At 43.1% G+C, this 14,791-nt stretch overlaps 1 protein-coding gene across 1 annotated transcript in view; it reads right to left on the bottom strand.

The window, feature by feature from the left end:
* Positions 1-14,791, bottom strand: part of ZFHX3 (zinc finger homeobox 3) — a 311,215-nt gene that overhangs the window by 249,947 nt on the left and 46,477 nt on the right. The window lies entirely within an intron of this gene.

The raw sequence follows: 14,791 nt of genomic DNA, 5'->3' as shown, positions 1-14,791 counted from the left end.
CTTTCTCCCTCATCCTATAACCTGCTAAGACGGTGATGTGCCAGAGGTCATTTTAAAAACTTCAACTCCGACACTGACACCGGCTGTGCTTAATTATGCGGTTCAGCATCATTCAATGTATTTACTTTGAAATTCAATGACACTCTATAGACCATACACCAGTTTCCATGAAGGGAGCTAAATTCTGCAGAGAACATAACTATATCTACAGGAGCACCTCCACAATCCCTATACATCACTGATTAAAATTTCCATTACTTTTTTTTTCAAACATACATACCTTCAGCACTTACAGTAAATATCATAAATAATTAAAACTAAGTAACCTAAGTACATTTTGTGAAGTACTACCCTTGATTTTTTTTTTAAACTGGGCTCTCAATAACTTGCAAGATTCAATAATCTACAAAAGATTTCCAGACACTGGTGTAAACAGTGGCATTCAATTGGGTGATTACCTTCCCTAATATTTCTGATATTAAGTACTTTATGAAAGACAAACACATTCCCAGAAGAACAAAAGGAGACCCTTGTCAGGAACAAACATTCCTTTTACCAACAAATTTATTGCTCCTGGAGCAGACTTGGTGCTGTGGGCAGGGGGTTCTCACTATGTTTCATTGAATCATGACGGAAAAGTTATCTATAAAGTAAAAACTTTTATTTATATGTGTGTGTATGTATGTGTGTATATGTGTGTGTGTGTGTGTGTGTGTGTGTGTACATTAATTTCCCATTGACTTTCACTAGAAAATGGACAGCTTGCTTTTCAAGGGAAAAGTGCGGCTCCCTTACACACACAAATACGGTATTAGAGAGAGAAGGCGGCCCAGATAAATTGATGGGTCACAAAAACAGTGAGGGGGTCTCTCCAGGAACTGAAAGTTAACAACAAAAGGGCTTTTAAAAAAGCAGCATTAAAGGGGGTTTCCACCAGGCTCCAAACTAAAACTCTGAAAACTAATGTTCTAAGTAGTCGGGTAGGGAAGAGGACATATAGAAAAATACAACTCCCAAGAATTATAACTTCCCCATTCCCTTTCTGTCTCCTACAGAACTGAGTCTATTTTGGGAGGGGCTCTTTTGTAAGAGCACAAGCCTCTAACTCCCAAGGTGCATTTCAGTCTCCAACCAATGCTCCTTGCCCCTGAGCATTCAGGGTCAATTCTTCTCCCAGATATATCTTCCTCCCCTGTATTTTATGAAGTACAATTAAAATTCCATATAAATCCCGTCTTCAGTCTGCATATAACAAACCTCTCCCTGCTTTTTAACATCTACAATAGGAAATCCCATAGAAAGTGGATATATCATGTGAAAGGAAAGTTAAACTTCTTACACAGCAGACATAGGATATTAGAACAGAAAGAGATTTTGGGGATGACCGTATAGATCAAAGTTTCTTCAATTGTGGGTCGAGACCCCATAGAGGGTCGAGTAACTGAATATGGGGATTGTGAAAAACTTGGCAACAGTAAAAGATTATGTACAACCATTTTATATACCTATATACCCAGGGTCACATAAAAATTTCTCTGGTGAAAAAGAGGTCATGAGAGGGAAAAATTTAAGGAGCTCTGGCACAGATGAAGAAACTGAGGACAAGATCAATGAAGGGGCTTATCAGAAGGCCATACAGCCAGTGGGTAGGGAAGAGCTAGGCCCAGAACTGAGCCTCTTTTAAGTCCCAGGCCAGCACTCACACCAACTCCCCAGGTGCCATGCCACAGTCTGGAACTGCAAACATTATCTATGCATGGGATCTTGGGGATGTTATTAATGACATATTATTATTATTTAATGGATGATCCATAAAAGAGCACATTGATCAAGGAAAGTATATTGTCCTAAATCTAGGTGGCAATATCAAATGACAAATGAGATAATGTATGTAAAGCACTCTGCAAACTATATAAATGTCAGCTATTATCACGCTGAAAAGTCTAACATTTCAAACAAAATATCTATAGGTATCATCATCAATTCAGGGATACAGAAAAAGCCACAAAATTTACAGTGACCAGCTCATCTTTTACTTCCAGAACTTGACTGGCACCAAAGCTTGCCAAGGATGGCATGGGATATAGAGCTCTTGGTTTAGGACCTAGGTTTGCATGCATGCTTTACCACTTAGTCTAGATGCGTCTTTAAACAAATCAATTCAGCTCTCTGGAACTCAGTTTCCTTCCTTAGCTACAAAATGAAGGGGCTGAACCAGAGAGCCTCTAAAGTAAACCTTCCCAGCTCTGAATTTATGATGCTAAAATTAAACCCAGGTGTCAACAGACCAAAGGCTTCACTTGGTATTTACAGTTACAAATACAGCATAAGCTGGCATTCCAGAGATAGTCTTTTAAACTATTAATTTTAATTTTTTTATTTTTTAAAACATTCTTTTAAATTCTTTTGATCCCTACAGAGCAAGGGATGGTTAACTTTTTTTGTACATCACGAATCTCTTGGGGAGTCTGGTGAAGCCTCTGGACTCCTCATCAGAATACTGTCTGTTGCCCTCATTCCTAACTGAAGGAAATGCTAAGTTTTAGTTAGAGGTTATCGAAAATAAAAATGTGACATTTCCCCCAAAATTCATAAACTGCCCTAAAATCTAACCACAGACTCCTTGGGGGTCTGTGGAACTCAGGCTAAGCACCTCTACCAAAGAAACTCACCGCTGGAAACAAGCTCCTTGGGCCGGTCAATCACACTTACCATCACAACACTACACCTCACATTTAATTTCTGTTTTTGTTGTTCTATTTTTTTGTATATAGTAATACAATTTGACACAATATATTTCCAAAACACCTTGAGCAGAACCAAGAGAACAATGTACACAGTATCATCAACATTATGTGTTGATCAACTGTGATAGACTTGATTCTTCTCAGTAATACAAGATAGTTCCAAAGGACTCATGATGGAAAATGCTCTCCAAATCCAGAAAAAAAAAAAAAAGAACTATGGAATATGGATGCATATTGAACCATACTATTTCTTTTGTTTTTGGTGCTGTTGGTTTTTTGTTGTTGTTGTTGTTGAGGTTTTTCCTTTTTGCTCTGATTCTTCTCTTATAACATGACTAATGCAGAACCATGTTTAATGTTATTGTACATATATAACCTATATCAGATTACTTGCTGTCTTGGGGAGTGGGGGAGAGAGGGGGAAAATTTTGAAACTAGAAATCTTATAAAAACAATGTTGGGGGCAGCTAGGTGGCGCAGTGGATAGAGCACCGGCCCTGGAGTCAGGAGTACCTGAGTTCAAATCCGGCCTCAGACACTTAACACTTACTAGCTGTGTGACCCTGGGCAAGTCACTTAACCCCAATTGCCTCACTAAAAAAAAAAAAAGTTGAAAACTATCTCTACATGTAACTGGAAAATAATAAAATATTTTTATAATAAAAAAAAAATAACTGCTCAAGATCAAGCATGATTCCAGAAGACCCTGATTTAAGATTGCTACCTGCCTCCTGACAAAGGGGTGAAGAGACTAAATAGACAGAAAATGAGGCACCCACTTTTCGACAAGGCTCATTAGGGAATTTAAATACCTCATAGTTGAAAAAAATTAATTTACAAATTATGGTCCATATAAAAGGTAATAGAATATTATTGTAACAAAAAGACAGAAAGGATGATTTCAGAGAAACTTGGGAAGAGCTTTATGAACTGTTGCAGGGTGAAGTGAGTAGAACACAGAGAATAATTGATAACAATAATTACACTACAGAAGATAAACAACTAGGAAAGACTTCTGAACTCTGAACAATGAAATGACAAATCACAGCCCCCATAGACAGATGGCCACCCCACGAACTCAAGGTATAGAATGAAACGTAAAAATGTCAGATATGACTAACTGGGGATCTTTTTATGCTTGACTCTGCCTATCTGATAAAAGAGGTTTATTTTTCAATTAAAAGAAGACTATGACAGAGAGCTAGCCTTGAAACCAGGAAGGCCTGGGTTTCAGCCCCACCACTGACATGGCTAGCAGTATGGCCCTTGGCAAGTCACTGACTTTGGCAACTCTGAAATCTGAAGTGGTAGAGAAAAGTGCCACCTGTGGTGGTAGAGGGCATTTCCTTACAGGAGAGATTCTCTGTACCAATGAAAGCACAAGTCCAGTCCCCATGCCAATCCTCTAAACCCAGATTTTAAAAATTAAAGTCCCTCCACCTCCAAAACCAATTCTTTACCATTAATAGAAAGAATGGATGTTTCCTCTACCCTCAGAAGTATGGTAGCCCACCAAAATACTTTGTATTCACCAGGAGCTGAGAGCATCATCATTTTGACTATGTACATTGTTACCACAACTGTGTGTGCTGTTTTCTTCTCACATGTCCCTTGAAGGGAGAGGCAGAAGAGACTGTCAGAACCTGATGGAAGGCAAATTCTGACCCAGGACAGTGAAGCAGTACCAAGAAAGCTGAAGTTTTGGAAAATAACCCCTGCAACATGTACCAACTGGGCAAGAATGGACAGAACTCAAGAATCCAGGTTTTTCCAGTATCAAATTCCTGAAATTTGCAGGAACACTGCTTACCTAAAAAGAGGAAAAACGAAGGAAGGAAGGAAGGAAGGAAGGAAGGAAGGAAGGAAGGAAGGAAGGAAGGAAGGAAGGAAGGAAGGAAGGAAGGAAGGAGGGAAGGAGGGAAGGAGGGAAGGAGGGAAGGAGGGAAGGAGGGAAGGAGGGAAGGAGGGAAGGAGGGAAGGAGGGAAGGAGGGAAGGAGGGAAGGAGGGAAGGAGGGAAGGAGGGAAGGAAGGAAGGAAGGAAGGAAGGAAGGAAGGAAGGAAGGAAGGAAGGAAGGAAGGAAGGAAGGAAGGAAGGAAGGAAGGAAGGAAGGAAGGAAGGAAGGAAGGAAGGAAGGAGGGAAGGAGGGAGGGAGGGAGGGAGGGAGGGAGGGAGGGAGGGAGGGAGGGAGGGAGGGAGGGAGGGAAGGGAGGGAGGGAGGGAGGGAAGGGAGGGAAGGGAGGGAGAGGGAGAAGAGTATATGACTTGTTTCCCATTATTTGCACACTAGGTGAAGGGAAGTTCTCAAAGTAGAAATCAAACAGTTCAGCTGCATTAATCCCTTATTGTTGGGGGCAGCAATTAATAGTATAATCCACATTTAAGAGACATTAAACCCAAAAGGCAGCATTACCAAAGAAGTGAGCAGAGCTCCAGGGCAGAACCTTCCCTGCTGACCCTTATGGTCCATGTCACCCCCTCCCAACCTGCTGGTTGTCAGCAGGGCAGATTTCTGGCCTGTGATCTACCAGCTCCCTCCTCCAAAAGATGACGTATCTCTCTCACCTACACCTATCTGTCTCTCTCCTACCCCACTCAGCTCAAGGAGCACTTCCTAGCAATCCAGGGCTGGTCCAAATCACTGCTGGGCAGCAGCTTCCACTCTTATAGACACTCATCTGTTTTCAGTGCCTAGAAAACATTTTAATACATCTTACACCAGAAGGTACAGAAGCATTTTGCAAATCTGAGAGGAAGAAAGAATCTATACAGATAAAACACTTTAGGGGATGAATTCCCACCAAATTCTTCAAGGCTCCAAGATTTAAGCACAGAGAACAGCCAGCTTCCCTCAGCGGTCCCTCCCCCTCCCCCCCCCCTCCAGCCTTTAGGAAAGGCATAGAGATACAGCTACAGAAAAGGCATCATCTGGTGGACAACCCAAGCAGAATTCAATTCTCCCACCCTAACAATGAGAAGCCATAAAACAGTTTTGTTGGCATTAGTCAAGTGTTTTTCACCAATGCTAATGAATAATTCACCTGACTCTAGAGCTAGTCAAATCAAACAATTTTCACCAGGGACTAGAAACAAAGTGTTGACCACCCTACATATTCAAGGTTTATTTTTCCATCCCCAGTACTGAAATTTTATCACATATATGAACCATGTCATCGACCATAAAACATAAAGAGAAATGAAAGCCGAATATAACATCCCATTAAAAACAAAAGAGAGGGGCCGCTAGGTGGTGCAGTGGATAGAGCACCAGCCCTGGATTCAGGAGGACCTGAGTTCAAATCCAGCCTCAGACACTTAACACTTACTAGCTGTGTGACCCTGGGCAAGTCACTTAACCCTAATTGCCTCACTAAAAAATTAAAAAAATTTTTTTTTTTAAAAAGAGAAAACTTGATAGAAACAAAAGAATAGCACAAGGCAAAAGGCTGAACCCCTTAACTGTAGCTCCAGAGCTAGAAGGGACAACCTAGTCCCACCTCTGTTCATTTCATAGATGGGGGAGGGAGTTGAGGCTTCCCTGGGAGTGAAGAGTGACTTGCTTAACATCTTGCAGGTTGTAATAGAGCTGGGAACTCTAAACCCAAACTGTACTTTCCATACTGCACTATGCTGTGCAAAGGAGAGGCAAGATCAGTTCTGTGTACTACAGATGTTGCTTTGGAAGCAGAATGGATATGACAAAGAGGAGACAGAGGCAGGGAGACTTACTTAGGAGGCCAAAATGATAGGGCCTGAACTAGGCTAGCAGAAACAGTGGCCAATAACAGTTTAATTGTTCAACAGTGAAGGCCTAGGTTTATACTCCCACTGGTGTGAGTCGAGGTCACAAAACTGGATCCTGCCCAAAGAGAATGATGTTTTGAATGGTAAAAATATTTTCCTCAACCCAACTGGTTTTCACATAAAAAGGCATTTTTGGTGAATTTCCATAATGGGATGAGATAGAAAGGAAGACAATTTGTGGAGATGGTGTAAGGGGAATTCCTGCTCAGGCTCCAGTCCCTCCCAACCCAGAGATTCTGAGATTCCTGAACCTCACGGGCTAAGAGCTTCCTCAAACAACCAGTGTTATTATTTGCTGTTCAGTCATTTTTCAGTCCAGTCTGACTCTTTGTAATCCATTTGGGGTTTCCTTGGCAAAGACACTGGAGTGGTTTACCATTTCCTTCTTCAGCTCATTTTACAGGTAAGGAAACTGAGGTGAACAGGGTTAAGGGGCTTGCCCAGGGTCACACAAATACTAAGTGTCTGAGGCCATATTTGAATTCAGGAAGAGGAGTCTTCCTGACTCCAGGCTGGGTTTATGCACTGCAGTGCCACCCAGCTGTCCACTCTACCAGTAGTAAGTATAAGCTGCTAATACTATTATGCAGGTTGCAGTAGGTTTGTTATCAATTTAAATTTAAGTGGACACTTCCTCACTTCCCTATTTAACTATTTCATTTACAGGAGGGCAGTGTAACCAGAATAAAGCCCTGTTCTCAATTATCAGGAGACCTACCTTCTACTGCCACAATCCTACCTGAGGCAAACAGGGTTAAGGGACTTGCCTAGGGTCACACAGCTAGTATAGGAGTTGAACTCAGGCCTTCCTAACTCGAAGCCCAGCACTCTGGGTCCATGATATCATACATACTGGCTTTTTTTGTTTTGTTTTTGTGGGGGGCAATGGGGGTTAAGTGACTTGCCCAAGGTCACACAGCTAGTAAGTGTCAAGTGTCTGAGGCCACATTTGAACTCAGGTCCTCCTGAATCCAGGGCCGGTGCTTTATCCACTATGCCACCTAGCTGCCCCTGATGGCATACATACTGAAACATCAATGGGAACTCAGGGAAGTCTTTACACTCAACACTAAATGATCCAAAAGACAACAACAACCAAAAAGAGGAGTTGTATGAGCAAATACCCCTTCTCTCCTACAAACAGATTCATTAGGCTGCTATCAAAGTCCCCAGATGATGCTTTCCCCAATTTCCAACTCATTTGTACTTTCTTGCCTCCTGCTAAAATATTTTATAAGGCAGCTAGATGGAATCAGGAAGACTCATCCTCATGAATTCAAATCCTGGCCTCAGACACTTCCTAGCTGTGTGACCCTGCGCAAGTCACTGAACCCTGTTTGCCTGTTTCCTCCTCTGTCAAATGAGCTGGAGAAAGAAATGGCAAACCCCTCCATTCTCTGCCAGGAAAACCCCATGTGGGGTCATGAAGAGTTGGACATGATTGAACAACAACAAAAACTATTTTATAAATCAGCATGGTCCAGACAACCTCCTTCTAACAGAGCTTTGATTTCCCCTTTCACAGGGGCAGTTTCATCATTCACTTCAAAGATTTATTTCTGTCAAGAGTAAGGTATATAGGGTTGTTACTCCTGAAAAACACAACAAAAAAACAAAATTCACACATTTCCAAAAGGTGACCCTACACTAATTTTGGCAAACCCAATCCATATTTGAACACCAGAACTCATTCTATTTTCAAGGGAACATGATTTGGAAAAAAGTCTGGAGGACCTGCACCAGCTCCCTCCAAGAGGCTCGGGCTTGGATGTGTTTAAATCCATGTTTGATGATCCCTTGGGCACTAAGTGGAGTTACACAGTTAGTATGAAAAGTGAAACATCATTTCCCAGTTTCAAAAAATAACAATCACCTAGATTCCCTAACAAGACTTCATCTGAACAGAAATTGGGAGAAACCCTTCTTGAGGTGTTGGGAAGAATGCCCAGTGAATATTGTCCTTCCAGAAAGAATGGGAAAAGCAAGGAACAGGCCAAAGGTAAAGAGCACCCAGGCACATCACCTCCATTTTATCTTGGAGGAAATACTAAACTCCAGGTCTTAAATTGGATAACCCATACCAGCAGGAATGAAGCCAAAACCAAAGCCAGCTTTCTGACCCAGCACTGGTGGGAAGAATTACAACAGTCCAGGTCAGCTCACAGACCTGGAAAACCCAAGCCACTGCACCCAGGGTTACTAGAAGACAAAGAGGGCAGGAGAGATCTGAAAGGCAGTGGCATCCTGCCCACCTTTGTGGTAGCCCCAGGCCATGAGTCTCTCCAATCTCTGCAGCACCTGAGAACGGGTAATCCAGGCTGCCAACCACATCAGAAGCTGGCTGCCCGCCTGCTCAAGTTTCCTAACACCTTGGGAGTGCTCAGCTTTCCAGGACGAGATTCCTTACACGGATCCAACAGAACTGACGGAGGTAAGGAAAAGAAATGAGGGGCGCTGGCAGAGAAGTGCATCTCACCTGCACCAGAGAGATCAACACAAAACCGACTGGACATGCTATGTTTATCCTGCCATGGTACAATTAAAACTGTCTTCTGATTTCCATGTACCTATTTGCTGAGGTTCTCAGCATGTGGTCTCGGGACTCCTCCCTTTCAGGGGGTCTGCTTTGTCAAAGCTCTTTTCACAGTAACACAAAGACATTTTCGTTTCTAATGTGGTCACTAGACAGATACAACCCACATTAAAGCACATTGGGAGGGAGGATTGAAATGATTTTCAAGAGTGTTTAGGGATCCTGAGACCAAGAACTACTGTGCTAAGGTAGAACAGCAGGCTTTTTACATGTCCCACTCCTCCTTACACCAATGCCCCTTTGAAAGATCAAGTCATGACATACTTCTACTTCCTATCCTGCTCCACTGGGTTTCCCTAGTTTTCTACATATACCACTCCCCACCCCCACTCCCAGTTTCATGAATCTGTCACACTTGCCTCATTTAACTTTTTGCTTTTGTGTTCACAGAACACTCCCTATTTGAGCCTCTTTCAGTCCTGTCTGACTCATTCTAACCCTATTTGGGGTTTTCTTGGCAAAGATGCTGGAGTGGTTTGCCATTTCCTTCTCTAGCTCATTTTACAGGTGAGGAAACTGAGGCAACTGCCACACAGCTAGAAAGTGTCTGAGGCCAAATTTGAACTCAGGAAGACCAGTCTTCCTGATTCCCGGTCCTGTCTGTCCACTGCGCCACCTAGCTGCCCTACGTTTCCTATAAACAGGGTCAAAAACTGTAATGGGCATTCTCTGCACCAGAGTTCTGATCCTTTTTTCCAGGAGTGGGATGTTTCCCGCTCAACCAAAAAATACATCTTCGAACACAAGAGCCAGAGAAAAAGTGGCTGTTGGGAAGAAAAGAATTCCTTTTTGCTCTAGCTCACATTCTGCTTCTAATTTTCCCAGGCTAGCCATTATCCAACTGTTGCTTCTTCCTGCTTTCCACCAAAATGATTCCGTACCAAACTTCGTCCTTATCTCATGAGTAATTTATGGTTTCATCTTAAAGCTCTTAAACACTGGGAACACCGACAATTTTCCTCTCTTTTGTGTGAATTTTCATTTCTGTTTACTCTGTCATCCATATGTGAACTATGTACTTGCCTCTTTCCTGTCACAGGTGTGGGAATATGCCTTAAGAGAGGCAGCGTGATTTAGAGTGGACACAACAATCTGCCCAGAAGAAGACCTGGGTTCCAATCATGCCTCTTGGCCTACACTGGCTGTGAGACCTTGGCCAAATCACCTAATCTCTCAGTGCCCTGGGACAGTAGCCAGATTTATATTAGCATTTATAGTACCCATCTGGGAGTACACCTACACCAAGAAAATCAGAGAGCTAGCCCGAAAAGGTGGGGGGGGGGGGCAGGCAGGGAAAGAGAAAATATATTAAGTCAAGATTACTCTAATACTTTTTGAGGCTGACCTTGGTAACCTGATGTAAGACCGTCTAGCACACTAGATTCCAGTCCATATTGTCACCTTAAGTGCCTTCTCTTCCTTTTCTGAGAGACACTATCTAGATATCACTGGCTTCGTTTCCATTTCTTTAAAAAGGAAGGAAGGGCAAGAGGAGGAGGAGAGGAGAGGAGAGGAGAGGAGAGGAGAGGAGAGGAGAGGAGAGGAGAGGAGAGGAGAGGAGAGGAGAGGAGAGGAGAGGAGAGGAGAGGAGAGGAGAGGAGAGGAGAGGAGAGGAGAGGAGAGGAGAGGAGAGGAGAGGAGAGGAGAGGAGAGGAGAGGAGAGGAGAAAGAAAATTTAAATAAGCAATTACATTTTCCTTCGACTAGTGGTATATGTAGAAAACATTTTCTCAAGAGTCTAGAATATCTTCTATACTTGCTTTCTCGGGTTTTGCCATATCTTCATCACAGGAAATCAAAATTGGTCCTCCCTTTAATAAATGTTCAGTTGAGGCTCTTGATTCTAAACACTAAATGAACGAAACCAGAACATTCCTCACCAGGATTCATAGAAGGCCTCTCAATGATCATTTGAAGCTTGTTCTCAAAGAGCCAACTGGAAAAGAAACCAAAGTCCAGTGTGCTAAGGCCAAGGAGGTCTAGTTAAAGGTTTCTAGCTTTGGTAGGACTCTGGCCCAGCTAGCTTTCTAAGAACAGGCTCCTTTTAAGAACACGAGCCTAACTAACCCTTGTACAAATCTATTTCCTCAGGTGCATCAATTCGAGAGTTCTTGTAGATCTGATTGGCTAATGTACGACCACAACAGGGGGAGGGAGAGAATCGTGTTTCTCCTAATCCTACCTCATGTAAGAATTATGCTGAAGAACTCTTGTGTGGCTTTACAAAACCATCACAGGTAAGAATTCCAGGTCTGTGAGGAGTCTGGTACCGTCCAGGTCCCCAGCAGTCAAAGAAGGATCTGCTCTGCTCCCAGTTTCTCCATTAGATACTCAGGAAGGTTGCCTGAGGCACAATTCCAACCCCAGGAGAGAATTGTAAAAGCCGTTTACACCCTCCATCAGCAACAGCATGCACCTATAGGTGCTTGCCCATGCGCACACAAGCTCATCTCCTTCCAAACCACCATCCATGCCCTCCCAACAAGATCTATCCAAGTACATACCCTTTGCCACCAGCATCTGCTGACCCAGGACTTCCCATCTTACATCCCTCTAAGTGCCTCCCAGTCATGTTTGTGCACAGAGGGAGCAGTTCTCTACCTGTCTGAACCTGACTGCTGTTTAACTGTGTTCCCCAGTGTTTGCATTTACACCCTCCGATTAGCATTTTTCCCTGTGTAGACCTTCCTGCAGAGGACATGAACCTTAAGAGCGTGAGTCACCATCAGACTCAGGAAATAACCTTTCAATCTAAAGGTTGAGCCAATTCCTAGAGAGATTTCTGTCTTCTCCCTCTCCTTGCCTCTTAAAGGCCACTCCACACAAGCCCCCTCCTCCCTTTGGCCTTTTTTTTTTTTTTAAGATTTCCTCTTCTGACCACCCACAGCTTCATGTTTGTTTTAGCCTGTTGGTAAGAAGAACAACAACGAGGGAGCTCTCTGACATCACTGGCAGAGCACAAAGAATACCTTTTCTTTTTATATGTTCCAACTCTGCCAGGGTCCTATCTTAGAACCTTGAGCATCTGCAAAGAAGAGCTATTCCATGCAAATGAATGAGTTACACTTCATGATGCTTCAAGGATCATTCCCATTCTTCATCCCTGCTCAAAGGCAAAACCCTCCGGGGCTAGCAGCATCCCATAAGGGTCCTTCCTATTTCTGGCCCACAGGTCACGAGGATCCTAGAGATGAAGGGAAACCAGGCATCTCTTGTCATTGGAGAATACAGCCACAAGCCTTACACTGAATTCTAAAAGTACAGTTTACCACCCACTGGTTAGAGTTACACATGTGTAGGTACATGGTACCTACCTGAGTAGGTAGCCTATTACACAATCTGCTTACTTTATTGAAATATCCAATCCCCAAAGCTTCACCTGTTACCAAATGCAAAACTGCAGAGGGAGTGCTCAACATAAAGTGGCAGAGCTCAAGTTCAGATTACAGTTCTGCCACTTATCATCTGTGTGACCTTGAGTAAGTCACTTACTCTCCATTTCCTTGTCTGTAAAATGAGGGGGCTGGACTGGAGGACCCTCATTGTCACTTGAGATCTACGGTCCTATCTGCAATCTTTAAAAGGGGTTGACTGTCAACATAACAAGTGGCAAAGCCAAACTTCCTACATCTTTGTAATATATTTTAAAACGAAAGGTCTTCCCCTTGACACAGTTCCCAAAGTAAACTTCTCCCACAAGGCAAAAAGGGACAACAATAAAAGTGCTGCACCATATGAGACAGCTGGTGTTTTTGAATCTGAAGTCTACGGTAATGGGATACGGAAGAAACACAATTTAAATATAAATAAATGAAGGGCAAACATGCCTCCCAAAAGTTGCCCCAACCAGATTCAACATATTGACTTTGGTGGTTCTGGTCAGTCAAGTCATGCCAACGAAGTTACTGACACTGAACTCAAATGGAATTGGTGAATCACTGACTCAGATGTTAAGCTCAACTGAAAAATCCTCAAAAATGCCAAGCCTTAAGGCTCCTTGGCAATGCACTCAACTCTCTCTCTCTGCACGCTGAGTAGGTTGTCTGTATTTTGTACAGTCTATTTCAAATCTAGGTAACCTGGAGCCTAATACTTTGGTAGCTATCTCAGCAGATGAAATAAATGTTCGGAACCCGAGGGATGCTCCACTCGGCAGCCAACCACAAACTGCAAGAAATTCTTTTGCAGGGCAACAGCTATGAAGTCCTCAAGAAACAAATGATCCATTTAGGGGAGGCAAAATGTACATGCACAAAAGAACAGAACACAGGAAAACAGATCCACTTATCCCAGGGCAGCCGTGTTTTGAGGGAAAGGGGCACTTCTCCAACCTGCTCCAGGCTGGCCCTGAGCCTCTCCCAGGTACTTGGATTTTTAAGCTACAGATGCTCATAAAAGCATAAGGAGCCAGGAAGGAGAATGTTCTCCTTCAGAGGGATCTATCCTTCCCTCACTGGTCCTACTTACATCTACATGCAGTCAGTGTAGGTAGGTTTGATATATGGCATCTTCCCTAACTATTTCTCAAATGAGTGCCTAATTCTAAGGGCTAAACCATGCAATAATGGTAAAAAAAAAAAAAAAAGTAAAGCCTGATGAAAGGAGATAAATTAGTGTCCACTAAGGAGAAGGCTTTGTGGAAGAGGCCCTTGAAGGATGGGGAGATTATGGACTGGCGTGAAATAAAAGCAAAGGCAGAGAATGAGGGGAACCAGGCCTGATTTCCAGGCATTCTGGAAAACAAGTTGAGGATGGACCACCTTGGGTGTCAGGAATGAATTGGAATATGAATGGGCAGATGACTAGGCTGCTGGGTGAGATGATGAAAGTGTTATTTTAGCAGAATTAGTCTGTTGGTAATACGGACAAAACTAACACTGGAGTTCAGGAAACTGATTAAGAGGCTGTTTGATAATATGGTTTTGAAACGATCAAGACCTAGACTGGGGCGGTGGTACAAAGATCAGGAAGGCATGAACCCAAGAAACATCATGAAGGAAGGGAAGGGGAAAGGGGACATACCAAGGCAGCTTCCCAAATTTCACTAAAAACTAGATGCTAGGCAAAACACCAAACATCAAGAGTGTAGGTGTAGACCTGGGAGACTCACTCTAAGACTGAAATAGCACTAGGGCATCCAGGAGAACTTCAGGTCCGTTCCAAGTTCAATGCTACAGCCTGGGTTGTTTATGGGTTGACCCTACCCAACATGGAGGCTTGCCTTAGAGCAAATTTAAAGATTTCTGCATCATCCCATCGTCCAACTTATCTTCCCAGATGAACCAGTGCTACCCCTAACCCTACTCTAATCTGAACCTTTTCCCCTAAGGAATGGCCAGATGGCAACCAATCTCCTCCCCAGAGAACAGAAGAGCTACAAAGAATAATAGGATTCTTACTAGCTGTGTGACCCTGGGCGAGTCACTTAACCCCTATTACCCTGGTGGGGGAAAAAAAAAGGATGGGGAAGAATAATAGGATTCATTTCAGTGTTGGACTCCTCTTACAGTTAAGGGTTTCCTGTTGATATGGAAAGATGGAGAACATGAATCTAGTGTTGAAGTATGTCCCCGAAACAATCTGGAGCCAAAGACGATCACGATGGAAAAGACATCACCTATGATATGCAACTCTTGTTTTACAGATGA

The sequence above is a fragment of the Dromiciops gliroides genome, chromosome 2 (genome assembly GCF_019393635.1).
Source record: "Dromiciops gliroides isolate mDroGli1 chromosome 2, mDroGli1.pri, whole genome shotgun sequence".
NCBI lineage: Eukaryota > Metazoa > Chordata > Mammalia > Microbiotheria > Microbiotheriidae > Dromiciops > Dromiciops gliroides.
The sequence above is the reverse complement of the archived record's forward strand: the minus strand, read 5'-3'. Positions and strand labels throughout refer to the sequence as shown.